The sequence below is a fragment of the Channa argus genome, chromosome 15, assembly GCF_033026475.1.
Source record: "Channa argus isolate prfri chromosome 15, Channa argus male v1.0, whole genome shotgun sequence".
Taxonomy (NCBI): Eukaryota; Metazoa; Chordata; class Actinopteri; order Anabantiformes; family Channidae; genus Channa; species Channa argus.
In genome coordinates this window covers 1,919,134-1,937,661 of record NC_090211.1, presented here as the reverse complement: position 1 = coordinate 1,937,661, position 18,528 = coordinate 1,919,134, and the positions used below count along the sequence as shown (strand labels likewise).

The 18,528-nt window shown below is 38.2% G+C and overlaps 1 long non-coding RNA gene across 1 annotated transcript; it reads left to right on the top strand.

The window, feature by feature from the left end:
- Nucleotides 1–6,707: 6,707 nt before the first annotated feature.
- Nucleotides 6,708–16,802, top strand: LOC137099533 (uncharacterized). The gene is made up of 5 exons (XR_010910766.1): nt 6,708–6,765; nt 11,288–11,422; nt 11,523–11,678; nt 11,957–12,125; nt 14,907–16,802. It is a non-coding gene; the product is annotated as an uncharacterized lncRNA (long non-coding RNA).
- The last annotated feature ends 1,726 nt before the right edge of the window (nt 16,803–18,528 follow it).

Sequence of the window (18,528 nt, the reverse complement as noted above, 5' to 3'; positions counted from 1 at the left end):
ACCTGTTGAAGAAGTTTTTTTTTAGGCCTGCCCACCTGTTGCTGGGTGGTGAACAGCTTCTCTGTGGTGTTAGTACTGGATTGGAAGAATGACACAAGTTTATGTGTCTGGCTTTGAATTGCATCAAGGCTGACAGTGTGGGCAAAGCACGGGATATGGTGCATTTGAAGCAGACTGGCACACTGGCTCCTATTTAAACCACTATCTGTAAGTAGACACATGACCTCATTCCTCCCCAAGACTGAGGCAAAATATAATTTGGCTCTTTATTGTGTGGACAGTTTGGTGTCATCATTTATGTACTGGCAGGTGACAGAAAGATATGCGTCCATCTTAATCTGGGTCCATGTTAAGTTCAGAGTCTGCTTTCTGTAAAAAGCAGATTAAATGGCCATATTTTTACTAAATCTGTATTACCCCCCATAAAAGATGTATTAGGCTCCATTACTATGCCGAAAGAAGCCTATTTAACTTATTTAACAAAATATGCTGAATAATTATACTTAAATAAATAACAGGAAAAATCTTTCCTCATTTGGGAACGTCTGAGGTTTCCAGGTTGTTGTTTAGCAGCAGCTCATTTGTTAAAGTCTGCTCCCATGATCACCACAGTTTTGTCAACACTACAGTGTCCCCCAAAAATGCTGCAGTAAAACCCCTCACATATGACTTTTACTATAGCTGCTGATACAACAACCTTTGCTAGGTACTTACATATGTAATCAGTAGCTCCAGGTGGGCAAAAGACAGCTCCATGTTAAAGCTTAATGTTACAGAACAAATATATTTTGGGTTATTTTGGTGTACAATGTTATTACTCACCCTTTAGCGAAGAATATAATGATGTTTGCTGAGGCCCAGTCTCTCTCTCAGCTCCACCTCTTTCTTTGCTTAGATTTTTTACTAAGCCACACATCTGATTCCTGTTACAATCAGCTTCATGAGTAAATTATCAGCTTCCTCACTAACATTCTTGTCAACAATCACTTCTAACAAGGCCTGTATTTCTAGTTGTTTCATGCGGCATGTTTCTATAGATTTGTTCATGTTGTAATTTGGCTTTTTTTGTACTCTTCTTTAGTTTGTTCTCCTCCTGTTTCCTTTTCTGACACGTTCAGTTCCTTTAATTCCCATGTTTTCCCCCTGTCATGTTTATCACTGTTTTTGCACTTGTGTTCACCTACTTGGACAAACGGACACATGTATGGGGTTCATCCGTTCGTGCTTTTGGAAGAGGGAGGGCACTTTGAACAGTGTTTCACTAAACATATTGAGAAAAACCTTTCCCCTTTTTGATGGTGTGTTATGTCAGTCTCTTGCTCAGGGACACTTTTTTGAACAATGGAACAAAGGAACAATGTGGTCAATGTAAAGATTAGTTTAAAGTTACAACACTGACTGTTGTAACTTGTTGCACTTATATACTGCTTTTCTACCTATTTGCACTCAAAGCGCTTTACACTGCTTCTCATTCACCTATTCGCACAATGGTTGCTGCTACGACACTTTGACATGTGAGCAGAGGAGCAGGGGCTCAAACCAACAACTGCGGGATTGGTGGATGATCGCTCTACCTACCTTCACCACATAACCCCTGATGCCACCCCCTTTACTTTATATTTGTACCATGTCTGTTACTGTGTTCTCATCGCATTCCATTATAGCGTCATCTTATTCTCAGGATGACATATTGTTTTTAAGTGTGTGTGTGTGTGTTTGCGTGTGTTCACTGTGAAATGATGAAATAGAATATTGTCCCGACAGTGTTCGACATCATTAAATGCAGGAATTCACAAGCCTGAAAAAGTTCAATTGTGTGTAGCAATTTGTACTGTACATATAAAATTACTTCAAATTTGCATTAATGTTGTATGTACATTTAATTAAGAACCGTTAGCTCCTTGACTCATACAGGAATTCTGTGTAAATCATTTAATGTTATAAAAGGTGAAAATGGCATGAATGATAATCATAAAAAAAAAAAACTCGGACCCTATGGTCAGCTTTGTTCACAATCAGTTTTTCTTAAGAAAACTACTTCCTCTTCTGACATTTGCCTCTGAGACAGCAGACTCTTCACAAAAGAAAATTATATATTTTTATTGAAACTATGATCAAAATGTCCCACACAGACTTGTTAAAGTTGTTTATGAACTATCTCTCTGTCATTCTCTCATCGTTTGCACCTGTGCACTCCCCTTTAGAAGCAGGTCTGCCATGTTGGACCTCGAGCTCGTCAATGCTCTAACCCCGTTGTGCTCTGCCCCAGTCTGTCTCCTGTCACTAGATGCTGGATTTCTATCATTACGATGTTTTGGTCTTTATTTCAGGTGATTTGCTTTGCCCTAAAAAGTCTGATAGCTGAACTGGTCACACAAAATTGGTTGGTTTACTAGTAATTTACAGTACTATACTGGAAAGTATGCCCAGGTAGTTTTCAGTAGAATTCTTAAATAAGTATCTTCATGTATTTTCTGATTACAGTAAAGAACAGTAACTTATTACAGGAAATTTTCTGTAAAATGACAGTAATGGGCTGGTAAACCTGCTGCCAGTATTATACTGTAAGATTTACTGTTTTTTTGTTACAGTGTACAAATACAAATAGCTCAGCCTGCTTATCAAATGGCTCATCACCCAGATTTTTATTTGCAGTAGTAAATACATGCACAGCGTTTGGTTCCAAAACGAAAGTAATGACAGTTGTGTCTCCTCCTCTTTGTGTGTAAAAACAATTGTTTGGAATCTGCTCCTTCAGTCTAAAAGCTCATGCAGGTGACTTGACATCATATGGTTGAGTTTCAGGACTGACAACTCATGGATTTAACCGCCACAGCTCTGTCTTCTCTTCAGAAGCAGGATGGATGGAGTCAGAAGCAGCACAGCTGCTCTGATCCAGATGCAGCGTTCTGTCCTAAACGCGCTCTCGCGTTTTCGTCTCCAGCATGAAGAAAACAGACTTGGACTCATAGTAATCATTTGGGCACTGGTTTGGTTTGTGAGGACAAAGTACTGACTCTACCTCTCACACTCTGCGTTCAAGTGCCTTCAGTATGTAGGAAAACAGATCCTCCCACTCTCCGCGTCTGGTCCACCTCATGTGAACTTCAGAGGCGTTTACGTGTCACTGAGTGCATCCGAGTCCAGTCTAAAAGTCAGTCTTCCTTTCAGATCTCCTCTTGGTCTCTGCATCTGCTCCGACATGAAACAGGAGCGTCAAAGAGGCGTGTTTCTCTGCTTTAAAGAGAAGCTGTAGCTGACGTTAATCTGTTGGTGGAGAGGAGGAGCAGAGACAGTGGTTCACACAGTCCGACTGACTCTTGTTCTACAGTTTGTTTCCCACACTAGATACGACTGGAGCAGAGAATAGGACGAAGATATTTAGATCAAACTGGCTTCATGAGCCTTCAGCGACCAAAGACAGGACATCCGACATGAGAGTGGAGCAATCGGATGGAGGAGGTGGAGGTTTCTCTGTGCGCTCTGCACATTATCATACAAAACAATGTTCTGAGCAGTTCTGTGACAGTTTCAATTAAAGTGTTAGAGACACAGGATGATGTCTTAGAGGACAGAGCAGACGTTGAACACAATTCGCTTTACTCTTTGCATTTCAGTGCAGTAACATCAGTAACTAATTTATCTGAACAATCTTCACTGTCCCTGTTTCTTCTTCTACACAGACAGACAAAATCACATTCAGGAAACAGTTGGAGCTGCATGAACGTGTTAAAGTGTCTGTTTTAGAAAAGAAGAATTGAACGTTTCCATTCTTGGAGCAAACAAACACATTTGAGTCAGAAAGAGAAATATCAATTCTGACATGCTGTGTTAAAGGAGGCGGGAGAGTTGTTGCATATGAGGAAACAAAAGAGCTAATAAAATTTTTTTTTTCCCGTAATTAAAAAAAAATTGTTTTACAGATTTGTCTGTTTTTTTTTTTTTTGTTAAATAACGACTTATAAGGGGTAAAGTGCCAGAATTGTAATTAACATGTTACTTGTTACAAAACAGTAGCAGTTAAGAGTTTTTTAAAAATTATTTTTACAATTAAGTGTACTGTAAAATAATATGGTAAACTTATATAGCACTTTTCTACCTGTTGGCACTCAAAGCGCTTTACACTGCTTCTTATTTACCCATTCACACTCACAATCACACACACTGATGGGGGAGCTGCTATGCAGCTGGCCAACACTCACCGGGAGCAACTAAGTTGGGGTTCAGTGTCTTGCTCAAGGACACTTCGACATGTGACTGGAGGAGCCGGGGATTGAACCAACAACTGTGAGATTGGTGGACAACCGTTCTACCTTCCTGCGCCACAGTCGCAGTAATAGTATTTTACTATATTTAAACAAGCCATAATGATCGTTATCTGCAGACATTTCTTGTTATTTGAAAGGAAAACTATCTAATGATGATTGTAAAAAAAATTGTTTTGGTATTTTTAAGGTATGACTTTACAGAATAAAACTAATTTTGCAGATTAATTCGTCAAGACTCACAGATTGGATTTTTTAAAACTTAGTTGCAGACTAAAGCATTAGAAAAGTAATATTATATTTGGACAATTTTGGTTTTAAAAAAAGCTGACAGTTCTTCTCATCACTGAGATCAATCAACACAGAGGAAAGTTCATCTGGCACAAACGTCCACTGCACTAATGGATCAACTGATTAGAATTACAAGTATGAATAAATATGCCTGGAAACTTGATGGTTTGGTGGAGGCATACAATGGCAATGTGGTCATTTAAGTTGAATTAGTCTTTGGGTTGAACATAGAATTATACTCTCTAGAATGCAGATTCTTTTTAAGATAAACATTTATAAAGGTAAACATTTATTTTGATATATTGTGATAACAATTGATAACAATTGTTATTGTAAGTGTTGTAGAGATTAAGTTTTGGTATTTGGTCATGTTCAAGTATTATACATTTATCCTCAACAGCTTTAGAACATATTTTTTACTCTTATTGTTGTGTTTTATATAAAGTTTATGCAGCAGCATCAGTGTATGACACTCAGTCAGCCAGCAGAACATGTCTGTTTCCGGACCATTTCTGCCCATGTCTCCATTTTGTTCAGTGAGCTTAAAAATCAGGTAAGAAACTTAGTGAGTTCTCTTAAGTTGTGCCATTTATTTATTGGCCTAAGAACACAGCCAGATTCTGGTTTGCAAGCAATTAACATGAATTTACATGCTGTTGCTCAGATATTCTTTTGCCAGGTGTGTGTGAGGTAAGTCCACTTGCTTTTCAGGACAGTGACAGGACGGGCTTTTGCATCATGATGTGTTTTCTTTAGAAATAAAAAGTGTCCTTCTTTAATGTGCAAGCATCACTTCTGTCAGCTCCACTTTTTCCATAATGCCGGGACAAATTCTCCAGTATTTGTCTTTTCGCCTCATGTACAGCATCACTCTCTCCAGTTGGAAGCTCAGGCTGTTTTCTGTTGAGACTTAAGGTCAGACTTAGGGTGGAATACATTTACCCTTATTTATTTTAAAATGGCAAATCCTTTTTAAACTATTATTAACACTATAGAGTGTCAACCTTAAAGATGGCGAAAGTGGGATTGCACAGATCACCATGGGCATCTCCGTGATTCATAAAGAAGGAGCAGATGAAGCTGAACAGCCAGAGGATTTTGGAGTGTTGAACTGCTGACCAACCTAAGAAACACTTATACTCCCTAACCCTCCCATATACTCCCTAACCCTCAACTACCCATGTGAACTAAAGTTCACAGTTTGAGTTCTTCCAGAAGGTGCTGATAGATTTGGAATGCAATAAAATTGTCAAAGGGTGGTTTGTTTGTGGCATTTTGGACATTAAAAGCACATCAACCAGTGGGGAGATTTATTAAAGGTGATCAAAATAGCAAACACTGGAACAGCTTGTTTTGTTGCCTGGTTGACTGACCATGGATAAACTCAGGATTTGAGATTTTTTTTGTCACACATGAAGAGCAATAAGCAAAACAGTTAAATGCTTTCATGGACTGCCTGAAAGATGGATGAATATTTGTTTGTTTCTCATTCATTTATAGATGCCTATTAGTCTGGAAAATGCAAAGCATGTTGGGGAGTACTGTCACAAGCCACAAACTATTTGTGTCATTTTGTGCAATCCTGTCATTTCAGGTCGCTTCAAATTGTGTTCTCGAAATGACAAATCACTTATTATTTTGTAACATTTTGTAAATTTCTATGTTTATAACAGGTATTAGAAGCAGTGATTTTTTTTTCTTTCTCCTTCTGCCTTTTACCTTAGTTTGCTGTAACCACTGTAACAGGTAAGCTTTGAATTTACTTTTTACCATACATAATGTAATGATACACTTGTTTGGGTAAACCTGCACAATCAAATTTAATTAAATTGATGTAAGATAATGACACATTTCTGACAATATCATAAAATGAATTAAGTTGGATTTTTGGATGTTATGTTCAGTTGCATTTGTGCATTTGTTTTTATCCATGGTATCAACACCCTGCTGGTCTTGGTTGATATTGTGATGCACAGCACCGTGTGGTCACGTTGTATGCATATATACATGAAAAAAAAAAAAAACTTTAAGATGTATTTTATTTGATTATCTGTTTGGAGGTAGTACACACTTCCTGCCACAAGGGGGCTCGTCACCCAGGTGAGACGTTCGTAGTGGCCTGCAGCTCGCTCTCTACTTCAGTCTGGCTGAAGCAGGGGAAGAAAACAGACTGACGTCGTCCGTCTCATAATTTTACTGCTGGTTACAGGTCAGTAACAATACAAATTTAAACACAAATGTGTGTCTGAAATTATTTCTGTTAACAAGAATGTGTATTCCTCCTGTTGTTTCGCTAGGAAACGTATTTTTATTTGTTTGGAACACGATGTGAACAGTATGCTAAAGTTAAGGAAGCTAGGTTAGCTTAGCCTACCAAACACCTGTGTTAGCACCTGGCTCCTGCTACTGTATGTTATCACCTGTTTGTGAATGTTATACGTTTGTCCATTGATTTGGGTTTGTTTGTGTAGAGTGTAGCTAGTTTAAATGAGTTTTTGGGAACATTATGTCTTTGCCAGATTCACTATTTTGCTTAAGGGAATTCTCCTTCTTGCTAATAATAGCCCACCAGTAATCACCATAATCACAATGATTGTGATTAGATTTTAGATTTTCCTTTAAACATGAGTTGTAAGAGACTTGCATGGAACATTTTGATTGGAGAACTACAGTTAAGGTGTATTTAAATGTCATTGTTGAATTGAGTAATAAAGTCTGGCTGAAGCAGGGGAAGAAAACAGACCATAAACATCTCATAATTTTACTGTTGTTTACAGGTATTGTAACCAACATATATCTGCATACAGCCCTCACATACGAGGTCTGTTACAGTGTTTTGATGTAAACTAAGCATTGTACCTTTAAATGTAATTCATCTTCAAGCCGCATTATCTGGAGTCTAGTTCTTGTAACAGATCAGTATTTGTTTCTAACAAATTCTTTAAGGGTACTGTTGCTATTATTTTAGTCCAGAAACCTTTGTACACTCTCTTGGCACTCTGTTAGGCACACTTGTACAATTCAACCCAGATGTAATTTATGTTTATAAGTTGAAATTATCAAAAGTGATTATTCTATTCATATTATTTAGGTCATAGTGGGTGGTGGAGATGTACTGGAATGCATTTATAAAAAGAAGTGGTTATGTTTCAATCCCCCATTCAAATGGATGACCAAACCATTAACTGCGTCTTACTGAACTGAATGGTGTAGTTGTGACCATTGAGTGAATAATAGTAACAGCAAGATTAAGCTGTAACAATAAGGTTTTATGGCAATGGGATTATCTTGCTCATGTCCTTTGCAGTTGAAGAACAGATGGAACAGCTTTTTATGTTTTAGCAAATTTGTAAATTCTTTTTATTACATGGTTACATGTATTATCTGTCTATGGTTTTATGTTACGTTTAACCAATAGTTTGAAATAACTGAATAATCAAATAAGGGTTATGTAGAAATTCTCATTGCTTTTACATCAAATATTGGAACAGAAACACGAAGTTTATGTGTAAATTGGCATTAAGGCCATTTGATCCTATCTGCTAAAGTTATGTAATTTATTGACATCAAGCCAACATGATGGAAAAACAATGTATGAAATGGGGCACCGGAGGTAGAACGGTCTTCCACCAATTCACCCAGTGGTTGGTTCGATCCCCAGCTCCTCCAGTCAAATATTGAAATGTCCTGGAGCAATACACTGAACTAATTTAGTTGCTCCTGCTGAGAGTTGGCCAGCTGCATAGCAGCTCCCCCATCAGTGTGTGAGAGTGTGTGTGATTGTGAGTGTGAATGGGTGAATGAGAAACAGTGTAAAGCGCTTTGAGTGCCAATAGGTAGAAAAGCGCTTTATAAGTGCAGACCATTTACCTGTTTATGTCTATTGTTACTGGGGTTCAGTTTATTTTGTGTAAACATAGTCATTAGTCATTAAAAATAGTCACTTGAACATAGAGTCCGACCATGTAGCTTCAAAAAAACCTTTAGTCTGTGTTTTTCATTTTATCTATTTACTGAAACTTTCTTTTTGCAGTACAAATTAAAGATAGAACTGTAAAATATGGCACAGGACACAAGAAAAAATATTTGTGCTCTTTTAACTCCAAAGCTCTAAGAAAAAACAAGAAACTACTAAATAAACTTGACCACTTGTTAAGATTTTCAGCCAATCAGAGACCAGAGCTTGTCGTAAACATTATTGACGCCAATTAGATTGACAGGTGATATTAGATGACATCAAAGAGCTTATTCTTAGCAAGTGAACAAAGCAAAGCAAAATAAAGACCACAAGTATACGCCCAAGGATCACATTCTACTGTATATAACTGGCTCCAACATCTATGTTATCAATTTGAATACTGTTGTAATTTCTTAATCTCATTCTTTGTGAGTGTTGGCCAGCTGCATAGCAGCTCCCCCATCTGTGTGTGATTGTGAGTGTGAATGGATGACGCTAAATCATGCAGTGATTTATAAAAAAATCTGTAAAATCTTAAAATTTATCCTAAGATGAACAGGGAGCCAATGTAGAGATGCAAGACAAGGAATAATAAGGCTGAACTTCCCGGTTCTAGTCAGGAGCCGAGCTGCTGAGTTCTGAACAATTTGTAGGCGTTTCAAGTCTTTTTGGTGAAGTGACGAAAATAGGCTAATAGCTAGCTAAGATGATAAAGGCAGGACTGAACTAGTTTAGTGATGTGATGCTCAAAACTCAAGTTGCAGTCAAATAAAACACCAAGATTTCTGGCAGCTGGCTTAATGAATATTGATAAAGGCCCTAAGGATTAAGCCTTTATTCCACTGGGACTGCGCCCATTAATATCATTATTAAATGTAAGTAGACTATAGAATTTGCCTTAAGCATTTTAATGACTGACAGCTAAATGGCTCATAGTCAGTGAAGGTTTTCCTCTACTCTAATGGGACAGCAGACAAATCATATTATGGTTTTTGCATAGCATCTCTCTGTTTATCCTGCTAACACATATACAGTAATATAAAACACAGAAGATGTCAGACGTAAAATATAAACATATTGTACTTTAAAATGTAGTTTACCATAATTTTCAATTGCTAGCATTGGTCACAACTGAAACCACATTGCCAAAACTCTTCACACAGTCAGCAAAACAGAAGTCCATGTGAAGCAAACTGTGAATTACTTTTCACAGCTTTCACACAAAATGCACTCAGTGACCACAGTCATCAAAACGTATTAATTTCTTTCTCAGATACTGCAAAAGATTATACTTTTGCAGCATGTTTTTCAAATGCTAACATACTTTGTTCAAAACAGTTTAAAATGCAATCAAAACAGAATGATTAAAAAAAAAAAAAAACTTGCATTAAGAGAGAAGAATGGCAGGGAGAGGGGGCGAAGAGGAAGGAGAGAAAGACATTGGCAGGAATGACTTCTTTCATAATAATACATTTCTGGATTTACCATGTAAACACTGCTGTTCTAAATCTAAAGCTCTTTGGTCTTTCATAGGGTTATATGTATATCTATATATCATTTCAACACAATGTTCTACCGGGAAAGTAATCCGCTAAGACGGGTAACAAGTACATTGGAAACGCCAATGCAATGTAGAAACAGAAAATATTTATATTAGGCCACACATTACTGTTGTATACATTAGCATACAACAAAACTATAAACATGTAAACCAAAAGTATATTCTTTACAGTAGAATACAGTCAATTGTGTGTGCGGTCCCGGTCCAGGAATTGGCAGGGGGGGTGCAGTCCCTAGTGCTAAGCTTCATCTCTTCTCCGAGCTGGGTCTGGCTACAATACTTCGTCCACATCACAGGATATGTTTTCTCTTGCCAAACATCGAGGGAAGTATCTCCTAGCATGACGTTTCCAACCTTGGACAGAGGCAACCTCTATATTCCCACATGCGTCAACAAGTGTTATCCTAATTTCATCAGAGATGGCTCTCCTTCCTCCTTCTCCTCCTGGTATTTGTCCTCGTTGTCCCCTGCCTCTTCCTCCTACTCCTCTTGCTCTCTGTTCATTGTTAGCATCCATTGTTCAAAACAGGTAATCTGACCTTTGACCTATTTATAGGTCTATCTATACTACTGTAAAGTAAAGCAGTGATTGGTTTGTGATCAGTTAAGCAATTAGTGTTTGCACATCTGAGGAGTGTGTCTGTGTTACCTGGTGAAGTGTAGCATTTTCATTGGTTGTGTTTGGAAAAGCAAAGCAAGTCACTTCCTGATAGATCTTTGTGTTTTAGGTAGAGAATTGTGTGTAGTGTTTTAAAAAAAGGGTTTTATGCAATTGAAAACTGAGTCAAAGGCTGAGAAATATCTCATGGTTTTGGAGATTTGGCATGTAGTTTTGCACTTTGAGTGAGAGGTTTCAAAAATCGTGTGACATGAAAAGATTTTGTGTGTAAGCAGTTGGTAAAAACTGAAATGATGTGAGGAGCAGACCATGTAAAACATTATGACAGGAGGGATAGAAGATGTCAGAAAATTATTGTTGGTAATGTAACAAGGTAAAAGAAATTAGTAACTGATACGTCGAATGACTAAAACTAAAACACTTTTTTGTCAAAAGATTTGTCTGCTTTCAACAGACTTCCAAATCTCCACCAGTGCATGTTGTGTAGTGGACTGTTCAGGAATTACAATGTAAATGTATGCAGATGATGATGTTTTATTATGCATGTATTGTGAGAATCATATTATGCAGACTAAACATATTTTTTCTCCTAGTGCCTTCGTTGCCACTGGTGTCCTCAGTAACTGCTGGGAGCCTGCTGCTGCTCCTGCTGCCATTGTTGGTGGCCTTTTTCATCTACAGGAGGAGGAGACAAGTCAACCAGCCTGCAACCCTCATCTTCAGCCAAAGTTTGTTCTCACCAGGACATAAAGTTTCCTCATTTTAAATACACACTATCATCTGTCTGTTCACACCTATTCATATTTTGCTCTGATGACTGTGTTTCAGTGCCTGTCAGACCTGACACGATTATGAAGATGAAGGGGACGACAACTATGTAAATGATCAACTGGAGAGGAAAGAAATTAAAGAGGAGTTGGCATCAGTGACTATTTAAATCTATCTGAGGAATTTTGTGAAGAAAGTGTGGACATTTCGCATAAAGTTAGTAGGCGTTAGTATGTTTCCACTAGTTACAGTTTGCATTTAGAAATGGCTAAAACACAAAAACAAAAAGTTTTTTTATTTATATATTTGTTACAAAAATTTTGAATTCACATTTAGCTAGTACAATTGCTATTTACATATTTAATGAAGGGGGATATAAACATTTGCATCAAAGTAATTTTCATTATTTTACAACCCCCATTCCAATCAAGTTTGGACGATGTAAAAAACTTAATTGAAAACAGAATGCGATGATTGGCCTGTTTTTAATGCAGTACCACCTGAGGGCCTGAAGATCAGATTGCAACTGGAAGGGATCTAAGAATCAACAGCAGAAGCCTAAAAATATTTACAGCTACTGTATTTTAAATGACACAGAGCCAACGCTGGACTTAAACTCTCGATTATTCATCAGAATCCTGCACTTTAGGAGCAAACCTCATGGTAAGTTGAATAAACGTTTTTGTAGGATTTTGGCAGTACTCTGTTTTCTCTCTATTTTTACGTTACCAATTCAACTTTATTTATATAGCGCCAATTCACAACAAAGTCATCTCAGGGCACTTTACAGAATAAAGTCAAGATTATAAAGATGTATAAAGAGAACCCAACAATTCCCCCTGGAACAAGCCATAAGCAACAGTGAAGAGGAAAAACTCCCTTTAACGGAAGAAACCTCCAGCAGAACCAGACTCGGTGGACGACCATCTGCCTCGACCGGTTGGGGTGAGTGGAAAGTGGAGAGAGAAAAGAACAGAGCAACAAAAAGCAACAACAAAACATCGGGCAGATTGGTTGGACCAGTACCTGCACACTGGAAGACACAGAGAAGGACAAAGACAACTACGGGAGAGAACACACAGAGTAATGACATACAGTGATGACAATTGCAGGGCGAGAGGAGAGGAGAGATGGTCAAGAGGAGGACAGGAGCTCAGTGCATTGGGGGGTGGGTCCCCCAGCAGTCTAAGCCTATGGCAGCATAACTATATGCTTTATTAAAGAGGAAGGTTTTAAGCCTAGACTTAAAAGTAGAGAGGGTGTCTGCTTCCCAAATCTGAACTGGGAGCTGGTTCCACAAGAGAGGAGCTTGATAGCTAAAGGCTCTACCTCCCATTCTACCTTTGCAGATTCTGTGAACCACAAGTAGGTCTTCATTCTGAGAGCGAAGTGGTCTACTGGGATGATATGATGCTATGAGGTCTTCTATATATGATGGAGCCTGACCATTCAGAGCTTTATATGTAAGAAGCAGGGTTTTAAATTCTATTCTAGATTTAATGGGAAGCCAATGGAGTGAAGCTAGTGAAGGTGAAATATCCTTATTGCTAGTTCCAAGCAGCAATCTTGCTGCAGCATTTTGGATTAATTACAGGCTCTTTAGGGAGTAACTGGGGCATCCTGAAGGTAGGGAACTCCAGTAGTCCAACCTAGAGGTAACAAATGCATGGACCAGTTTTTCGGCATCACTTTGAGAAAGGATCCTCCAAACCACATTTCTGGTCTGTTTTAAGTAGCTCTGTTTAAGAGACACAGGTCTACTTTGCCTTAAAGGAAAAAGGTGGAACTGCTGTCTGTTGCAGTAAAATGCAGACTCAGATCTCTCTCTCTCTCCCATCACCCCTTTGAAGTGCTGCAGGCAGCGGAGGCACAGAAAGTAGAAGTGGGGTATGAAGGGGGTGCAACTAGCAGCTGAGCTAAAGGATAATCCCTACAAATCGGTCATTCCTAGTCTTCTTACGAACTCCCGGTCGCTTATCAAAAATCTTAACGAATTACTACTCTGCATTACTTCAGTCTGGAATACTGTTTTTTAATTGTCACTGATACGTGGCTGGACCAAATTATTCGCAATGCTGCTATCGAGCTAGCAGGCCACACTATGTTCAGAGCCGACCGAACAGTGGACTCCAGTACTGCATTATATAAACTTTTGGGCTGAAAGTGTGATAGAGATAAAAACTGTTCCCCAACCCGAAGCCAACAAACAGGATTAACTATGCAACTACGCTTTTAGATCATGGACCCACAGAGCTAAAAAAGGGGCACGGCACAAATCTGTGGACGAGCATTGAAATGACCAAGGGCATTTACTAGATGCGCATAAAGACTAACTTCAACAACAAGAACCCCAGAGGCATGTGGCAGGGGGTAAAGACACTGACTGGCTAAAACAATAACACCACAGCCACAATGCCCCCAGACACACTAAACCATTTTTTCACTCGTTTAAGCCATAACAGCATATTTGTTTTCTTCGAAACACAAGTGACAGTTTTTTTTTCAATTAATAACAAACATTGGTAACAACTGAAGTCACAATGTCAAAATTCACAGTTTGCTTCACATGGACTTCTGTTTTAGTGTCTGTGAATAGTTTTGACACTGACTTCAGCTCTAACCAATGCTTGTTAGCAATTGAAAAAAAAACTAAGACTAAGCCTAAACCAATCCACTGTTACATCAGGTAAGAGCCTGGTATTTCCCATCATCCCATGGGGTTTTCCAGTCAGCAGAAAGCGACCGCAGGGTCTGGCTCTAAAACGGAAGCTGCCCTGATTTCACAAAGTTACTATTGCCTACAAGTCAGGATCACGTCCAACAGAAAACTACCTGGCATGCGCAATGTGCTGATAACTGATCAAATCTGCCCAACCCTCACAATGAAGATCGATTCCAATGACCAGTTTTTTATTACAAAGATTGGTAAAACAATCCTTAAAAAAAATAACTATGCTGATAACAATTCTTAAAAAACTGCTGGGAAAAACAGAAAGATGGAAAAGATAATTAGCATCTTAATGCAAAGTATTAATCAACGACCTGCAGTATGTGTGGACTGACAAATTATAGCTTCTGACTGAAACAACGTCCTCCATCATCCAGAATATCTTTGGTTTTATCTAGGTCTGTGTCTGACTGACACATAACCACCCATGATAAGCATTATGACAGGCACATTGACAGGGTGGGAGATGTCAGGTAGTGGTTAGAAATGATTGTTAGTAATTCAACAAGGTAATAGAAATGAGTAAAACTTAAGACTTAAATCTTTAGTTTAACTTCTCAATTTCCACCAGTGCAGGTTTTATAGTGGACCTTCCTCCTCACTGTGCAGGAATTAAAATGCAAATGTATGCAGATGATGATGTTTTATATTGTGACAATCATATTTTACAGACTAGATTTATTCTTTTTCCTCTTTGTTGCCACTGGTGTCCTCAGTAACTGCTGGGAGCCTGCTGCTGCCATTGTTGGTGGCCTTTTTCATCTACAGGAGGAGGAGGAGACAAGTCGACCAGCCTGCAACCCTCATCTTCAGCCAAGATGTTCTCATAGGGACATAAAGTTTACTCATTTTAAATACACATTTTCATCAAAGTCTTTTCACACCCATTAATATTTTGCTTCAATGCTCATCTTTTCAGTGCCTACCAGAGCCAGTAATGATTATGACAATGAAGAGGACGATGATTATGTGAATGTTGATCAGTTGGAGAGGAAGGAACTAAAGGTGGCTGGCAGATACCAGGGAGACAAAAACACAGAAAGACCCGAACAAAGTACAACTAAAAGACAAAGTAACAATGGAAAGATGCAGGGGAGAAGGAAAACTCAGACCCTGAATTATAGGCTAAACTATAGATCCTCTTCGTAAACAATGAGTCCGCCAAGTTCTTAATCTGCATACAAAGAGTTCAAAGTCACTTACTGAATAAGGAAAAATAGACAGGCGTTCTTAGGAAGCGCTGGCGCTAGACAGGGAGGCAACAAAGCATCAAAACAAACTGACACTTGGAGAATAAACACAAAAATCTAAAAACACAGAACAGAGAACTCGAACTAGATTTTACCATAGGGGTTTTCAGGACCAGAGAATGGCTTGTTACTCAGGGGATTAGAAAAACGATCTGGCAGAGAGGGACAGGTCAACGGAGCATATAAAGGAAGGGAACAGGTGAATGGACTGAGGCTAACTGGAGACCAGGAGAGACAGGAGAGCGACGAGAGGAAAAAGCAGAGTGGAGAGGAGAGAATCATCAGGGATAAGAACATGTTTAGCATCAGCACTGTCACATACTCACTAAACACAAGATATTAAATTTTGATAACATGATAAGACTCGCTACATCTGTTTTTCAAAAGTATTTACAACAGTGTACTAGCACCTCTCAAGTACTTTGTTCTTTTGACCTCTGAAAAGATTAACACAGCAACAAGAAGTACTTCTAATAGGCAGTGTAGTATTCCAAAATGCAAAACAGCTTTTGCACAATCAGCATTTTCATATAAAGCAGTAAGGTGTAGAATATTCCCCCCACAGACTGAAAACCCACACTATGAAACTTTCTCTAGAGAAGTTGAAGTTGAAAAAAACTCAAGTTTACTGTGCCCACTACGTGTTACAAAAATTGTTTTCAGATAAATTTTGGCTCTTATAAATTTTTCCAACATTTGCTGTCTTTCCTGTTGGTACCACGGACACTCCATCATGACATCATGCATTATTGTCTCATCTATATCTGATATGTCTTGCATAACACAGTTAGCTGCTTATCTACTATTTTAAGTGTACTGTCTACTGTCAGTAAGAAAATCCTAATCTTATTCTGCTGGACATGATATCCTCCTTTCTTAACCTTCCTATTGTCACGATTCTGGTTTAAGGGGGTGGACCCAAGTGAAGAGACGGCAAGGGGAAGGGAACTGATTAACAGGTTCTTTACTAAGAAAAGGCTAAAGGGATTAACAAACTCGTTCCTGAGAGGGGAACACAAAGAAAACAAGCCAGGTATAAAACATGAAACCCGAGGATAACTAAAGTGAATCATGAACTGAACCAAAACCTCGGACAGGGATCTGAAGCCTACAATAATTCGATAAACCGGGAAAACTTAAAGAAACTAACAAACAGGTAAATGCCAAATAGATTACGCTGATGAGAAACATAACCCACAAAAATCGAATGAACGCATGACAAAGAAAACTTATAAACGGGAGCACAGACTAATATAGGAATTCAGGGGAGGCAGACATAAACAAAGAGAATGCAAAGCAATGGCAAATAGAAAAACACAGAAGCATACCTAAGACCTGAAACAACCAACGACAAACAAGTGGAAATTAGAGCAAATCACAGAAAGAAACAGAAGGCAAACCTCAGACCAAAAACGAGACATCAGAAGAGTCCAGAATTAAAGGATCCATGAAGCCATGAAGGTCCAAAAAACACAAAGTCAGGTACTTCTTTCCAAAAGTCCAGAGTCTACTATAGGGAGGGTGCGGGTAACAACAATGGCAACATTGATGACAGTAATGACCACATTAACAATGACAAGGATCTGGCAGGGGAGTGAAGGGAAGACTGAACCTAAATAGAGGGTGGAACAGGTGCAAACAGTGAGAGACAACGAGGGTAAAGCTGGGTGAACAGAACCAGGGACAGGAAGTAAGGAGAAGGGGCCACAAAATAAAAGTCCAGGGACAGGAAGTGCAACGATATCCTGACACCTATGTTGTTTATTGATAAAATTGAAAGAACATTCCTCATTTCCAATCTCCATGGATATTGCCACAATATGGCTTTAAGCTAAACTATTCTTTTCATTTCTGATTTGATTGGTGGGGCCTGTAGATCTATTGAATCTTTCTGAATACATGCTGGTACTTACATAAACTGTTGTGATTGATTAATGGTTGATAAATTATTCAGAATTTCTTGACAGTTGGAGTTGTAGGAAGACAAAGTAGTGTACACACACTGATACAGTGACTTTGCTACTAGATATTTTATCATGTTACAAACACAAACATAAATGTATTTTATGTGATAGACCAACACAAAGTGGTACATAATTGTGAAGTAAACAGAAAAATTATATATGGTTTTCAAAAGTTTTTTGAGGTCAATAATATGTAAAAACACCTTTACAGATACAAGTGTTTTGGGGTATGTCTCTACCAACTTTGCACATCTAGAGAGAAAATGTTTGCCCATCCTTCTGTGTGTGTATATACATATATATGTATACATATATATGTATATACACACACACACACACACATATATATATATATACACATACATATAGTCCCCCCTACATAACTTGAGTTCTACATAGTGCTTGTTGTTTTTCTATTAAAAACCTGTAATGTACACTGACTAGTGATGAACTTGAGTGTTCTGTGGTCTTGTGTATTCTATCTAATGCAGAGCAAAGAGTATCGCAATAATTCCTTTTGTGATAGTCGGTATGTGGGAAATGGCTGACTCTATACTGAAGAGACTAATTACAGCTGAATTGAGGCATGTGTGATGGACAGGAGGAGCAGAGCAATCAAGATGTAGGGCTACAGCTGGGACAGGGTGGTTATTATTCTTGTTTTAGATTTCTAAACTTTAAAAAAACTGTAAAAGTAAATCTGTACAGATATTACAAATTTTTAGCAACCATGTGAGGATAGAATGGACCAGTGTTCATAAGGAGGGGTTGAAGAAGAGTAACAGACACAGTCTGTAGCTGGAGCCGTAGGGTTACGTTCAGACTAGCAAATATCTTCAAAATGCTTGAAAAAATAAAATATTTTATATTATAGTTTTTATAATATTAGTTACCAGCTAATTACATTCAGCAGGCTCAACAATTATTCAACAGTATAAACATAGTTTGAACAGTGAGCAAAATTCACAATGAAATATGATGCAGTTCACTTAAAAATGAAATCTTAAATAACTTCAGTGAGAAATGTTTCTTTAAGTTGTAGCAGAATTCATATTTTTATTTGCTTTCTTTTTAACTCAGTCTTAGGTTTGTGTAGTTTTCAGTTATTCACTACAATTATCAAT